Raw genomic sequence first — 16,385 nt, forward strand, 5'->3', positions numbered from 1 at the left:
CCCCGCTCAGCAAGCTCTTATCTCCTCACACCGGTATCTTTTTTCATAGACTCCAGCCATGTTCCAAACAACTGCATTTTCATGCTCTGCCTGCTGGTGTACAATCAAAAAATGTCAGCTTACATCGTGCATTGTTATTCAAATGCCATGGAGACAATGGGGTTGATTTCTGGATGCAGGGCTGCGAGGAACCCGGCTAATCCTTTCTGTGCTGTGTTACGCTTTAGATTCCTGATTCACTCAACATCTTGGCGATTCAGAAGGGGCACACAGGCTCAACATACACCCCACACCTCTCAAAAGCTCTAAGACAGCTCTGTGAATTAATTCTTGACTGTGAATTAATTGGCTTAGCCTTTAAACGCATTTTGCACAGATTGCAAGTCTGTTGCATGGTAAATATGGTGGACTTTTGGAAATGGGCAAAAGTTTAATGCAACAGAGGAATCTGTTTGGTTGGGTTAAAGATGAACAGCTGCACTATTGTTTTTATGTTTTTTAGGAGAGGAGCATAAGGCTAATCCTTGGCAGTTTGTGTGAATGCAGAGATAGGCCGCAGCATATTCCTAGGGAGTATTTCATAGTTTAATACCATCCTAATGTGAAATAAAATATCACCTACAGACTAAACTGAATAAATAAAGAAGCAAATAGGATTAATAGTTCTTGCATTTTCCATAATTCTGATATGTGGTAAACCCGTATGGAAATGAGCCGGCACAGAACTGCTTTGTAAGCACAAGCAGTTTTTTAAAGAAAAATGTGCTTCCATTCTCAAACTACAGCATGTGTTTAAGGAAGACTTGTTTAAGGAAAGGATAAGAAAGTGATATGCACCGAAAATAAAATTCTTGGCTGAAGCCGAATAAAATAAAAAACTTAGCTGGAGGCCAAATACAGAACGACCTAAAAAAATTATTTTTATTTTCCTAATTATTTTGCCAATTTTCTCACCATTGCATCCGTTTTTTTTTTTTTCATTTTTAGAATTTTTTAGAATGTCCTTTTTACTATATTTATTTCACATTATTTAACAATTTTATAGGGCCTTTTACACCTGATCACTTTTCTCATTACATAGATATCTGTTAAAACTGTTCTATTTACATTCGACTTCATAAATGAGTCTTGACTAAAATTTTATTAATCCAATCTTCTATTCCCACGCAAAATGTAAATAATTCATTAATCTGCCTTAAGAAACTTGCAACAACGCTTATATCGCACTGTATGTTGAGCAGCGGACACGCGCCTGAATGCACGGTTAAGCACAAGCAAAGGGAGAGAGAGAGAGAGACGGCGGCAAGTTTGACAGGAGCATGACAAAGTGAAAAGTACTAAACCAAGCGCTTGTCTAACAAAAAGCTTTTTGTAAATAAACTTTTTATATCTCATTTAATATAAGCGTGTTTGTCATTGGAGGACTTTAATGGTTTTAGGAAGTTTTTATTACATACTGTGACGCTCTTCGTCGTTCTATGACATGAGATGAAGAGCTATAGTCTCTCATTCTTCGTGCTTGTGCATTCAGCAGGCAAATACCCAGGATCGCCACCGCCCTGTCTTTCTCATGCGCTGCATGGTGTTCAGGATGTCTTGATTTTAATTGATAAATAAATCTTGTAGTGCTGTGTGTTTTTGCGTCTTTTTCAGACACTTTAAAATGCTTTTACCATGTTTGCTGCATTTGCGCGTCTCTCACTTTGTGCTTCTTGCAATTTGATTGCATCAAAGTCCTCATTGTTCAGTAAAATTTATTCAGCCTTTTCACTTGTTGATTTTTTTGCTATTTTCGGCCGAATAATTTCGGTTGCTGCACATTCAGTGCATCCCCAACAGAAATATACAGCACTTGAGTTATAAATGCATCACTAGTAAAAAGATTTCCAGATACCAAAGGGTTTCATGTAGAATGAATCCTCCAAAAACTCTCCGCAGGCAAAACTTATTCCTCACTGGGATTCTCCGAATTTCAAAAAGGTCCTGGGCAGCTTCAAAAGGTTCTTGCCTTCAAAAAATTCAATCCAAAAAGGTTGTTTGATAAGACAAAAAGTTAATGAAAAGATATATTTTTGGTTCTACCAGCTCAAACATGCCAATTAATCTTGGACTATAAGACCGTCCCTATAACTTCTTGGGCATATGTAAGCTATTTTGCTTTTTGGTTTGAAATTAATTAATAAAGTTATGATGACTAATTAAGCACTGCAGAGCTGCACATAAAATGATTCCTCAATATTGTTGACAAACTGTTTGATACAGGATTTTGCTAAAAAAAAAAAAACTGGTCTGTCTCACATCAGTTTTATTGAACCGACCTGTACATCCATGGTAAGTCACTATAATGCAAAGCAAACATACAATCAATCTTCACCTGAGAAATAAATCTCTAAATAAAAACTTTGAATTAAATGCTGACTGATGAACCGGTGAATACAGATGAACCAATGCAGACAAAAAAATCACAATGCTACAATACTATTACAAAAAATGATCAAAAGCATAATATATCTGCATTCACTCACTAATAATGCCAACAGTAAACATAAATCAATACGTCTTAATCTAACATTTCAGAACTAGCACAAGGAATCCAGCAAGAACCAAAATATGAAATAATACTGGGATTGACCTTTGAGAGGCAGCTGATCGAATCAAAATTCAGCACTGGCAAGACAGAAACTTTATTTGCAGGTCAGGGTGAATACTATAATATACGCAGACAAAAATGACCTTGACTTTTTGATGTTGTAGTGTAAAGGTTGGAAGCTTGAATACCTCAGCTTGTGTGCAAAAAGAGTATACGAGTAATGTAGAGAATGCATTAAAAACATCCACCTGAGTCGATATGTGTTCATTTCAGCGTTATAAGAAATGCAATTTTGTTATTAGTCTCAGTTTTTAGCTTTACTTTTAGATATCCTTGCATATAAGCTTTTCTATGCTACAACACACGGTTTGTGCTCAGCTTGTCCCACTCCCCCCCATTGCCCCCCAAAGCAAATGAAGCCCAGACAGGAATGAGTGGAGATTCACACCGCATGAATCTGTAATACATCAACACTGGTGCACCACTGGCAGCTGCCCCTGCACAAATTGCATTTTACACACACGTTGAAAAAAAAGCCGGTGGTTGTAAATACAGACAAATGTAAAAACCTGATAACTGGATATGGCTGCACACAGCAAAAAAATATCATTTTCGAAATCAGCATTTTTGCATTCATGTTTATGCAACTCACAGTCAACAGTTTATCAGTTTGTGTGTTCCCTGGGATTTGAACCCATGATCTTGGTGGTTTTAGCCCCAGGCTCTACAAGTTTGGTTATTTTGTTTTTATAGTAAAAAAAATCTAAGCATCTTAAAAGATAATATCTTCCACACTTTTATAAATTTGAGATTTTTAACAACATCATGCATTTAGTTTACTTTCCTACTGGCAAATAGTTTTACTCCTGATATAAGCAACAAAATAGTTTTGTGTAAGAAAAAGATAAAGATGTGGATAAAACACATCTTCAGTATATTTGCTTTAAAACGAGCCCAATTTGAAAATTAATCTTGTTCTAAGAATGCATATATTTTTATTGGTAAACAAAACAAGCAAAATAGCTTCCAAATCTATTTCCTAAAAATATTTTTTAAAGCATAAATCCTCTGATCAAAAGACTAGACTTTTACAAAGTCAATGATTGGTTTGCTTGTGGTTTCATTCAGTGATATCCAAAAAACAGCCACTTCCTTTCACAGTGTTTGAAATCTGATTGGTGCTGACATGCAAATGTAAATGAGAACCCCCATCATCCCTTGCAGTGTTTGCAAATTGCTCCCATTGCTCTCATGTCCAGCTGGACATTTGATTCTCATTTCGCATACCAGTGGCAGTGTTCAATATCCATACACATCTACATTTAAACAATGAAACTATCAGGTGAGCAACAGCAGTGGGACAGCAAGTCAATGCAACTATGAAAGATCTTCAATAATCAACACAATTAAAGTCACGGCATCCCTGATCCATCTAAACATCTGTCAAAGGCTACATTCAGTCATTGCATATCAACTCTAAAGTGAATCATCAGTCCAAATTAAAGCAGTATTATCACTCAATCCAGCGCTGCCCTTCTGCCCACCAAGAGAAACGGGCGGCTTTGTTGTGCTTGGCGGTTTCGGGCGCCGCTGTCCCCTGTGCTTAGTTCTTCTCGGATTTTCATGCATTATAAACTGACAAAATGAAGCTCATAAATCAAATTTGAGGAGCAAGAACTTAAAACTCGGTGACCAGCGCACATTAAGATATGCAACGGGACTGATGAAAATGATTAACGTGGGGGATTAAAATATTGACATATCTACAGAGCGGTTTGCCACTACAGAACAGAGCCCTCCGCTGTTCCATTTCCCCAACAAGATCCTTGTCAACGACCATGCGACGCTACTGTTGCGATCAATGTGTGCCTGACCCACAAACACAGAGTTGTATTTTTATCCCTGTTGCCATCGAGCATCTGTTCAAAGTGAGTCATTATAAAGGCATCACGTATAAACATATTACCGGACGGAGAGAGGAATAAATCGGCTCTCTTTTCACGTGCACACATTCAATTTCCATAATACTCTTTATTAGATTTTTGCGTGTGTGTTTTGAGTTTTGGGTGAAACCCTGTCCCCTCCAGCACAAGCACTTTGTGCAACTGAGAGGTCAGTCCCGGATCAGGGCCAAATTGGCAGTGTACAGAGTGGTATAAGCATTCCAGTTTGCAACTAATGTAGGAAAAAAATAATTTACAAAATAGCAATTGCTTTTACAATCTTACCTTTGAAAGGCAAGCGTTATGTAGAAAGAAAACGATAATGGAAACAAGACATTTTTACATTCATGCATTGGGCAAACGCTTCCAAAGTGACTTAAGTGCTACTGTATAACTTTTATCATCATGTGTTGTTCCTGGGAATCAAACCCTTGTCGTTTTGCGTTACTAACGCAATGCTCTACCAGTTGAAGTACAGGAAAAAATGAATTTTTTGTCTCCATTCGCTCATCCCTGTATTATTATCCTAAGCATAATGTCAAAACTGATCTTCTTCATATAATGAAAGATGATTTACTTTGTCAAGCACCAAAAAAACACACAAACAAGTACGATAAATTATCAATAAAGTTTTCAAAGCTATACAGTAATGAAATACATAAATACTGTCTGATCATCTTGCTTAAATAAATTTAAATCGAATGTGTGTTCAATAGAAAAAGTCACCTTTTCATGTTGCATCATCATCACCAAGGCCATCGATTCATCAACTGGTGACCAATCAAGACACAGCAAGTCTGAAAAATGCAACAGCGAATTATTTTTGAGCTGTGAAGTATGATTATCAGTAGGGGTGGATCGATATATCGGCCGATGATGCTTGCTATGCTTCTCAATGAATTACGGTGAAATGCCGCTACATCCAAAAGCCAGAGGGCGCTCTCGTGCAGAAACTCAATATGCGCTGTAGACGAATAAGCCATACACATGCAGTTATGACAAGCAGCTCCATGAAATGGCTTAAAGCAACACTTTGTAGTTTCCATGTAAAAATGACTTACAGCTCCCCATGTGGTTGAAAAGCGCAAAAGTGGCTGGTATCAGACACTCTTCTGCAGGTAGGGGGAGGGGCGGGGCTGTGTTTCCTACCCTCCACCGCCACTTTCAGAGTGTGCTTGTAGCAGCTAGGAGGCTGCTCAGGTTGCAGCAACAGTACAATTTGTCCAGTTAAAAGTTGTTCTATCACTGAAATAATTTTAGAGACATTACTTAAAGGTAAAAAAACTACATAGTGTTGCTTTAAGGATATATTTATATTGCTGTTCTTCAAACCGTTTCAGGTATTTTCATGATGATAAAAAATGTATAATGATTATGTTTGACCAGTGTTGCTTTTTCAAATGCATGTTATAAACGACACTAACAGTGATTTCACATTGATAAAGACTTACTGATCAAAAGCAGTAGTACATAAAATAGCTGTGAATAATATCGCTGTCTGATTCAGAATAGTTATCGGACATGTATTATTAGTGTATATTGACATTTATCTGTGCACCACTAATTATCAGATGAGTTTCACTGAAGAAAAAAAAAAAAAAAGACAATAATATACATTCGCTACTATTGTCTTTTATTTAGGTGAATTGTTCCTTTAAAAAGTTACAACGAAACGGAAGCAGCGATTGTCTTATTTTCCCCGTGGTGACATTTATCTGAGGGAAACGGTTTCTTAAATGAGATAAAAGGTAGGGCAGGACTTGCATTCATCCATTGCAGTGTTAATTTCGTTGACGAAGACGATGACGAAAAATATTCGTCAACGAACCTTTTTTCACGGACGAAGACTAAATAAAAACTAAATAAAAGTCAGATATGATGACGAAGACTGTAACGAAATATAACTGACACTTTAGTCAACGAATAAAAATAAGACGAAAATGTTAGGGAGGGACGAATGGAGAAGAGATCCAATCAGAGCTACTCATTTTGTGGGGAAAGTTTTGTGGGATCCAATCAGAGCGAATCTTTGAGGGTAGGTTGATCTACGCAGGCAGAAGACAGTAGAGGCATTTTAAAAACCCGTGGCAAAGTTCGTTTTCACAACAGGTTGTTTACATTATATTTAGTTGTACAGTCTTCGTTACCCAGCTTTGGCTGATTTCAGTTGACTTCGCTCGTTAGCAACACGCTAACGTGTTGCGGTGCACCCGGACTGAAGACATGTCTCATTAACAACAACAATGTCAGAGCTAGCGTCTAATCTGGTCACACTTCAAATATGACAAGACGACAGCCTGTAAAGACGACTCATCCAGAAATACATGCGAAGGTAAACATGCACGCTAAGGTTATTTTATAAGATAAACCACCGTGTTTTCGCTAATCTTGGAATAACATAGAAACAAATGGAATACACATCTGAACTGTATTGATTGTATTGGATTGTCTGAATTAATACTGAGTATAAATATTCAGTGTCCTCAAATTGAATGAAATGTGTAACGTTACTATTATAGTATATGTTGTGGTTTTACATGACTGGACAAAGTGCGTGTGTAAGTGCGTGTGTGTCTCTGTCTCTGTGTCTGCGCGCGTGTGTATCTGTGTGTGCATGTCATTTAGGAAGAAGGCATATCTTTTTCAGGGACCATGTATATTTTTTAGGTAGAGCGGGCCTTATGCTTATTTTATGTGATATTATCTTTTGTGAAAAAGCCACGGTCAGTTTTTTTTACATTAAGAATAAAATAAAATACGTGTTTTCTTTAACAACCATTAAATCTGTCTCTGTATTGCATATTCCAAACTTAATACCATTCCATAACAGACTAAAAAACTTAAGACTAGACTAAGACTAAAACTCTTATGATATTTCGTCGACTAAAACTAGACTAAGACTAAAATATTTCAGATGACTAAAATAAGACTAAAACTAAATGGTGTGTTATTCAAAAGACTAAGACTAAGACTACATCAGAATTTGCTGCCAAAATTAACACTGATCCATTGAGAAATGACTGGATCGTTGGGTCTTGTTGCTATTTGCTAATCGCTGTGATCTTTTCCTAGGCCATGCCATTACGCCATTCCTCGTGACCGGAAGTAAAGAGAGATCGTTTCAAGGAGGGGTGGAGATTATAATTGTTGATTTAAGATTTTTAGGACACATGAATTTTTAAAAAAATAATGAGGCTCACAAAAAATACTGTTAAAGGGGTCATATTATGAGATTTTTTTAAAGATGTAAAATAAATATTTGGTGTCCTCAGAGTGCGTATGTAACGTTTTAGCTCAAAATACTCCACAGAAAATTTATTATAGCATGTTAAAACTGGCACTTTGTAGGCCTGAGCAAAACTGTGCTGTTTTGGGGTGTGTCCTTTAAAATGCAAATGAGCGGATAAAAAATATTGATCACAATGATGGTGGTTTGTAGTAATAGAAACTCAATTGTGCTGTCAATTATTTTTTCTCTCTCTGTCTCTCTGCACTAAATGGAAGTGCCGTGGTTGGATATTGCAGATAAAGAGGGCGGTATTGTTGTTATTGGCCTCACAAAACGACTGAACGACGTAATTTTTGACATGCTTGCAGTAAATGGCTTACCCAAACAAAGTTACTGGGTTGATCTTTTTTACATTTTCTAGGTTGATAGAAGCACTGGGGACCCAATTATAGCACTAAAACATGGAAAAGTCAGATTTTCACGCTATTTAATTTCTTTGTGAATTTGAGGATCAATCCTAATTGTATTCAGCTTACACCGCTACAGAACTTCCAACACAATTCAAAGTACAGATCCAGACTCCTTTTTTATATAATTAACTTGCATACATTTCGACATTATAACTAATTTTTTTAGATTCGAGACGAGACCAGATTTTAAATCAAGCTGGCTGTTGTGCCAGACATGTGTCAAACACAGGCCCGTTTTATACGTTGAGATATTTTAATGTTTCATTAAACTCATTAACAGCTGATTAGAGATTGCTTTGCCCACGGCAAAACAAGGCCTTGTGTCATTTGGCCGGCTTCAGTTAGCCGGCAGGGGAATTGGGCGTACGGAGCTTAACAGGCCTGCTTTTGTCCACACTGACAAGCAACATGAAGCGGCCATTGCTGTTTTATTAATTAGTCCCTTTGAAAGTTGAGCCATGTGGCTATGCACATAACGCCGTTTGTGTGTGGCTGTTCTGCACATACACAGATCCTTCTTTTCTTTATTTCATAACGAACAACTGAAGGCTGGTGGCCAATCATTACAGATGAGTCGTACATTCATAGCATGACCTTCGTAGGCCTGCATCCAGCGCAGGCTTTCACTTTTAATTAAACGCAAACGAAAGCGTTCACTTTGATGAAAATGAGAAAACTCTTATGTCATTTGCAAATGTAAATCATTAACTTTGTTTTGCATTCCAGCCTCATGTTAATACAGTGAATCAAAGCAAAGACGCTTTTGTTTTTGTCATGACTTGCCTTGTTTATTTGTTGAAAAAGACCCAAAGCCAATGATAGTATCGCACATGTGAGATTACTGTATGTTTTGACAACACGCATGTGCGTTCGGTAGCAGGCGAGGGCGGGATTACGCGCTAATGTTAAATCTGCATATGGTACAAGCTTTAATGGGTCTCTAAATCCAAACTAATAGAGATTATTTTTAAGCTGATGAGAAATTAATACCAAATGTGAGGCTGGAATCAAACCGATGCTCTGTTTGGCTCACGAAAATGAACTAAGCGGAGCGCGTGTTTGGCTATCGCAATATGTTGTGCCCTCATTTGAACTAATTCCAGTGCACAGTTACAAAAACAAAACAACAAAGGGAATCCGAGAAATAATCAAATAAATCAGCAAACATCTGAGTTATTGTAAATGACATCACTGGAGCATTTTCACGTTTTTCCCATTAAAATTATGAATCAGTATATTCCAGCACAAACAAAGCACCCTTGTGTCATATCTGAATGTCAACAAATCGCATGATGAAATGCAGTCTTTGTGAATTAAGAAAACAAAAGTGACTCATCAACAGTGCCTTGTAAATTAGTGGTACCAGTCTCCATCCACAGATATCTCTGGGGTTCATCCTAAGGGCACTTTCTTTCTGATCATGCTGAATCTGGACAGGGCTTATTATCGGGGTCATTTAGAGACATTTACCGTTTTCCTAACACCATACCGGGCTTGACTGGTCTTTACATTCACTGATCTCTCACATCAGCAGTTCATTGAGACCCGGGGAACCTCCTAATTGACTTCTCACTGAACAAATAATTAGATGAGTTAAGTCATTAAGAGTGTAAGATGAAGTGGTACCATGGAGATCTCGGGGCTACTGAGGACTGTAGATAAGCGTTGGATACTGACTCACCCTGCCATGCATGCAAACCTCTTTTTTTATTTGTCTCTAAAAGAAAACATCTGAGAATCAATCCTTTTGATTCACAGTAAACATCACACAGCATAGTCAGAAAGTATGTCAATGGGTATTATTTCTGTATGGCTTACATAAGTAATAAATGTTAAAGAAACAGTTCACTCAAAAATAAAATGATAACAGAAATTGTCTGTCTATTTCCCACTTAAAGCAATTGCATAACTTGGATGATTTTGAAAATAGTGTGCGAGTTACATCTTTTATGAAACTTTATACAGCCTTTGTATCTTTCTTTAAAGCAAAAGCACCTATTAATTTTGAAGTCCCCGATGATTGTAACTGGACAGAGAAAGGAACCAGTTATAACATTTTTCAAATTTTCTCTATTTGCTTACAGCAAAAACAAGCATGTTTTTTTCGAACAACAAAAGGCTGAATTATGCACTTCCAATTTCAGGGTGAACTATACATATAAATCTCCTTTCTGAAGCAGGGACGTGAGTGTGTGTCAAACTCAAGCAAGAAAATCATCAGACTGCACAATCAGAGGGACAAAATATGGTTTAGATGTAAAAAAAAAGAAAGTCCAATCTCCCAAACAGCACTACAATAATATATAGCGTGACCTCGGAGGAGGTAGGAATATCAGTGCTAGATATTGCAATGCGGAGAAGTCGCTGTGGGATGCAGCCATAGGTGGGAAATTGACTCGGAGGGCAGCACACCTGCTGTTCATGTGAAGTCCAAAGCCTCTTTGCTCAAGTACCGACTGGCCCAGATCAGATCAACATCAGCAGGACAGCCAGACCAGAAGAAATTTCAAGCATTCTAGCCTCTACATTTTGATGAAAGCTTCACCTTATCATTTGTAAGGTGGAACAAGTCTTGTTCTGGGGTGTTCTCATCAACACAAGAATGAAACGTGTGTTGTTTGAAACAGTGGTTCTCATCTGGTTTGGCTTCAGGACCCAGATAATACAGAAGACATCAAGTGGTGTCCCAACAGGGTAGCAAAATAATCCAGAAGTAAAGAAGTACACAAATATGCCCTCACACATAGATTTTTTTTATATTACCATGGTTTGCGTAGGTCCATTCATATGCAAAGTTTATAATATACAATATCTGTACTGGTTTACAATCTGCTTGTTAAATCTGACATCACATGCCAGCGCTACTGGGTCCAAATGCTCTATCAGATGCCTAAAGCAAACAATATCAATACACTCATAGAGTGCTGTAAAACTACAAAAAAAAATCCAAATCCTAACCTTTTTCTCCATACCAAAATCCCAGATGGCCAGAAAGTAATTTATCTTTAATAAATCATTATAATTGTGTCCGACACGCTGTAAGCTTGAATGCTACAGTGTACACCATGAGTGTATAAGCTTAGCTTACAGTAAAGTTCATTTGTGCTAGTTTACAATATACATCATCCGTGCAGATGTACAATATACGGCATCCTTGCAGGTTTATAATTGACTAGATCTGTACTGGTTAACAATATATAGATTCTGTAATGTTTTACAATATACAGAATACACATTAGTTTATAATATACAGTATTTGTACAGGTTTACAATATACAGTGCATTATCTGTATTGTTTACAATATACAGTACAGTATCCGCACTGGTTTACAAAATACAGTATCCTTACTGGTTTTCAATATACAGTATCCTTACTGGTTTACAATATACAGTATCCGCACTGGATTACAATATACAGTATGCGCACTGGTTTCCAATATACAAAATCCGCACTGATTTACAATATACAGTTTCTTTACTGGTCTACAATATACATTATCCACAATGGTTTACAATATACAGTATCCTTACTGGTTTACAAAATACAGTATCCTTACTGGTTTACAATATACAGTATCCTTACTGGTTTTCAATATACAGTATCCGCACTGGTTTTCAATATACAGAATCCGCACTGATTTACTACATACAGTATACTTACTGGTTTACAATATACAGTATCTTTACTGGTTTATAATATACATCATCCACAATGGTTTACAATATACAGTATCCGCACTGGTTTCAATATACAGTATCGCACTGGTTTTCAATATACAGTATCCGCACTGGTTTTCAATATACAGTATCCGCACTGGTTTTCAATATACAGTATCCGCAATGGTTTACAATATACAGTATCCGCACTGGTTTTCAATATACAATATCGCACTGGTTTTCAATATACAGTATCCGCAATGGTTTCCAATATAAAATTTCGGCACTGGTTTTCAATATACAGTATCCACACTGGTTTTCAATATACAGTATCCACACTGGTTTTCAATATACAGTATCAGCACTGATTTTCAATATACAGTATCTACACTGGTTTTCAATATACAGTATCCTTCCTGGTTTACAATATACAGTATCCGCACTGGTTTATAATATACATTATCAGTACTGGTTTACAAAATACAGTATCCTTCCTGGTTTATAATATACAGTATCCTTACTGGTTTACAATATACAGTATACGCACTGGTTTATAATATACATTATCCGCACTGGTTTACAAAATACAGTATCCTTACTGGTTTACAAAATACAGTATTCGCACTGTTTACAATATACAGTATCCTTACTGGTTTTTAATATACAGTATCCTTACTGGTTTTTAATATACAGTATCCACACTAGTGCGAATCTGTACTGGTTTACAATGTACAGTATCCGTACTGGTTTAGAGTATTTACAGTATCTATGCTAATGCAGAATATACAGTATTTGTGCCATATTACAACATACAGTATCTTACAGGCTGTATACAGTATGCGCAAGCTTTACCCTGTGTGATTCGGCCCAGTAAGTCAATGTTCCCACTTCACATGGGTTCAAAGGCAGGACGAAACTACTAATCAACATTATTCTATGCTGGAGCGGAAACTAAAATTATAACTTAAATATATATAACACACCACAATATATTGTTGCATCCAATCACATTGGAAAATATAAATCATTGATATGAGTCAGCGCTATACTGCTGGCCAGCCTCAGTTCAAGATTAGAACTAAATTGTTAAGGGTGACATTCAAAAAGCCATAATAACATATATGCTTATATTCCCATCAAATTATTTATAAGAAAAAGGCATAAAAATGAAAAAGAAAAGCATAGTGTAAAAAGTAGTAAAAATATGCTCTGAATTTGTATCTTGCCAGAGAGGAAAGAAGAAAAACAGCATTTTAATCTAAATCCCATGATACAGGAGATGACTGAAATGGATTTGATTAATTTTATCTGTAGTTAGTGTTCTGCTGAATAATACATTAATACTGGCATAGACATGGGAATTGTGCAAAGATGGACAGCTGTTTAAGATATCTAAATATATGTTCAGGGCCATCGATACTTCACAAAGCAGAATTTTCTACACTCTAAAAAAAATTGCTAAATAGCACTAAAAGTTTGCAAACGATTAAAGCCACTAATTGTTTGCAGAATAAAAGTTTTTGTTTACATAAAATGTGTGTGTACTGTGTATAATAATTTTGTATAAATAAGTAAAGGCATGCATGTAGGTATTTAAGAAGTATTTACAAGTGTGTATACATTTTTAAATTTATATATAATTTATATATAGACAGTTTCATCAGACGCACATGCGGTGAAGCGATATACGTCTGGATCCGATTTAACTTTACTTCCGGTTTCGTTTTTTTAATGGTCTGACTAGTTGCTAAACTGCTCTCTTGAACAAATACCTCGTCGAAAATAACAAATGTTTTGGTTTATAAGGTAATCTATGTGTTGTTTTTTTGCTTGTTATATACTACTAAACGTAGTTTAATACTGTTAAACTACGTTTAAAGAACTTTGCTGTTATTTATTCTTAGCAGAGTTTACCGGAAGTTATGTGCGGACCACGACAGCCACTTGTTTATGTTGTTACTGCTGAAACCGTCTATAAATATTTAATTTATAAATATATCTTTTCTTAAAATTATACATACATGTGTGTGTGTATTTATATATACATAATTAATATACACAGTACACACACATATATGTTGTAAACAAAAACTTCTAATGTGCAAACGGTTAGTCGCGATTAATCGTTATGCAGCCCTAAAGGGTAGTAAAGGATGTCAGCCAAAAATTAATCTACTAGAATCTTCTTACTAGGGATGCACCGATACCACTTTTTTGGAATACGAGTACGAGTACTTGCATTTCAGTACTTGCCGATACCGATAACGAGTACGTAATAAAAAACATGATTTAAATTTACAGGTAACAGCTTTAGTCATATAATTTAACAAAAAAACAAGGGACTAGTTTTCCAGTTTGTTGTAAACTCTGCCTCTTTGGACAACAAAAGAGGCATTAACCCTTTACACGCCGCTCAAACATAGACATTTCTCAGACCGTGGTATCGATCCCTGGTATCGAGGGACTTTTAACGAGTACGAGTACTTTAGAAAATGTGGTATCGAGGCCGATACCCGATACAAGTATCGGTGCATCCCTACATCTTACTCACCGATTTAGCTATGAATATCGCTAGAAAACACACTCGCAAGTAGACACATAAACTGTATGACGGAGAGTACAAATAAACAACTACATTTTTATGTTTAAGTTGAAATGTGTAATTTAAATCTGACTGTTTGAGAAGTCTGTTCAAATCAAACTGGCTACTATACTTTGTTTTTTTTTTCGAATATTCCAAGATTAGCTAAACAAAAATATAAGGAAAACAATTACATTATGCAAAACTAGTCTTAGTCCTATGCTGTATATCTCAAATATGTATGATTCACAAACATTGGCTTTATATTTTCATAAAAAATAATGAGAAATATTTTTTCCGCTATTACAAACCCTTAATGGCTTGTGAAATTTTGCAGCGTATTTGTCACACAGGTGTGTCAAAAGTAAATTTCGCCCCCGGTGCTTTAATTTGTTCATACGCTGTTTGGATGGCAGTCTATGGGCAAGCTGGAGCTAGAAAGTGAAACAAACAATGAACAACTATAATCTGGGGCTTGAATCGCAGGTCACCGGGGGAAGCTTGGTCGGCCTCCCAGTAAGTGTTGTGATGTCAGCTCCTTTACACACTCACCATCCATCTTGCTGAAGCAATGGAGTCCACTGCGAAAAAGAGAGAGTGGGAGAAAACAATGGCTGAACGTATGTTTAGGGAAATAAATGAAATCTGAGGGTAAAGTACTCCTCCCCAGATACAAAATTTTTGACACCGAAATGGGAAACAAATGACGTAGGAGCCCCCGCTAGGCCACAACGAGACAGCTGGGGAAACAAATGTCCTCTGATCTAAATGCCCTCTGGTTTTTAAGCATCTAACCTATGAGCATTACGCCAGAGCCCGCTAGCCGAGGGAGAAAGGCTAACGTGGGCTATTATGCTCTCCTATGCTTTGTTTTTGCACTGGAGGATGAGAAGGAAGACAATGAAACTCATCTTGTGCTTTCCACCCAGCACCTGAAGCAGAGCTTGTCTTATTCCTCGCCTGAGGCCTTCCACCCCATATAGCCATCGGATCACACCGAACAGTTCAGCTTTAAAGCACGTCGCACAGAGACGCCGCAGTAATACTGATACCTGGGCTAAAGGTGTGAGGCTCTAGCATGCCTTTCTATCCCAGAATGCAAAGCTGAGAAAGATACAGGCTCTTGGATAAATACCTGGTAGCCACCTATGTTATAAATAATGTCTGAGATTCATATTAATATCACATTGAAAACAGAGAATATGAATACTGCATATGACCTCTATTGCTTGGGTTTGTTAAAAACAAACTGAGGAGAAAAATATATTTTAAACTAATTTATGGCAGTGCTCGGATGGCAGCAGCGTACTAAAATTCCTCAAACACTGCGACTGGGTCTTTTTAAATCCTAAAAATTTCAGCCTTTGGATTTTTTTTCCAAAATTTACTGAATTTTTGCCACTTGAAATGCAACCAAAACAATGACGCCATTAAAATATTAGCATTTTTTTATTGTAATTCATCAATTTGCATATATTGTTTTCCTCTTGCAAGCATTTATATAAATCTAGTTATGAATTAACCTCGGTGAAGTGTTAGGAGTCTAAAAAAAACATTAATGTCTTGCTGATTTTATTTGTGCAACAATATTTTAAGTTAATTGGTATTTTGCACTAATACGGTGACTTCTAAATTCAAAAGCAACGTGGCATTGTTTATTTTTTTCTTTCATTATAAAGATGGTGACTCTTGAATATTTTCCTCTCAATCCTGTCTCTGATCTCTTGGTCTTAAAAACACATTCATTATAAAAAAAGAGCAGCAACTGTAATTAAACACATCTTCATATATCTGTTACAAGACTTCTCTTTGTATCGAAACTTAACTGTTGATCATGAGCCATCTAAATTGGAGCGAAACATATCCTTCATCTACTCTTACATGCTAATCTTAAACTAAGCAAGATAGGACCATA

At 36.6% G+C, this 16,385-nt stretch overlaps 1 protein-coding gene and 1 long non-coding RNA gene across 2 annotated transcripts in view; both read right to left on the reverse strand.

Annotated features, from left to right (window-relative positions):
- LOC135740550 (uncharacterized) overlaps positions 1-5,301 on the reverse strand; it is a 68,681-nt gene extending 63,380 nt beyond the window's left edge. The window contains exon 1 of the long non-coding RNA XR_010529202.2: positions 5,260-5,301. This is a non-coding gene — a long non-coding RNA (uncharacterized lncRNA). The remainder of the gene's footprint in view (positions 1-5,259) is intronic.
- pign (phosphatidylinositol glycan anchor biosynthesis, class N) overlaps positions 1-16,385 on the reverse strand; it is a 277,518-nt gene that overhangs the window by 147,661 nt on the left and 113,472 nt on the right. The gene's annotated exons all lie outside the window — the stretch shown is intronic.

This window comes from Paramisgurnus dabryanus, chromosome 22 (genome assembly GCF_030506205.2).
Source record: "Paramisgurnus dabryanus chromosome 22, PD_genome_1.1, whole genome shotgun sequence".
In the NCBI taxonomy this organism is placed as follows: domain Eukaryota; kingdom Metazoa; phylum Chordata; class Actinopteri; order Cypriniformes; family Cobitidae; genus Paramisgurnus; species Paramisgurnus dabryanus.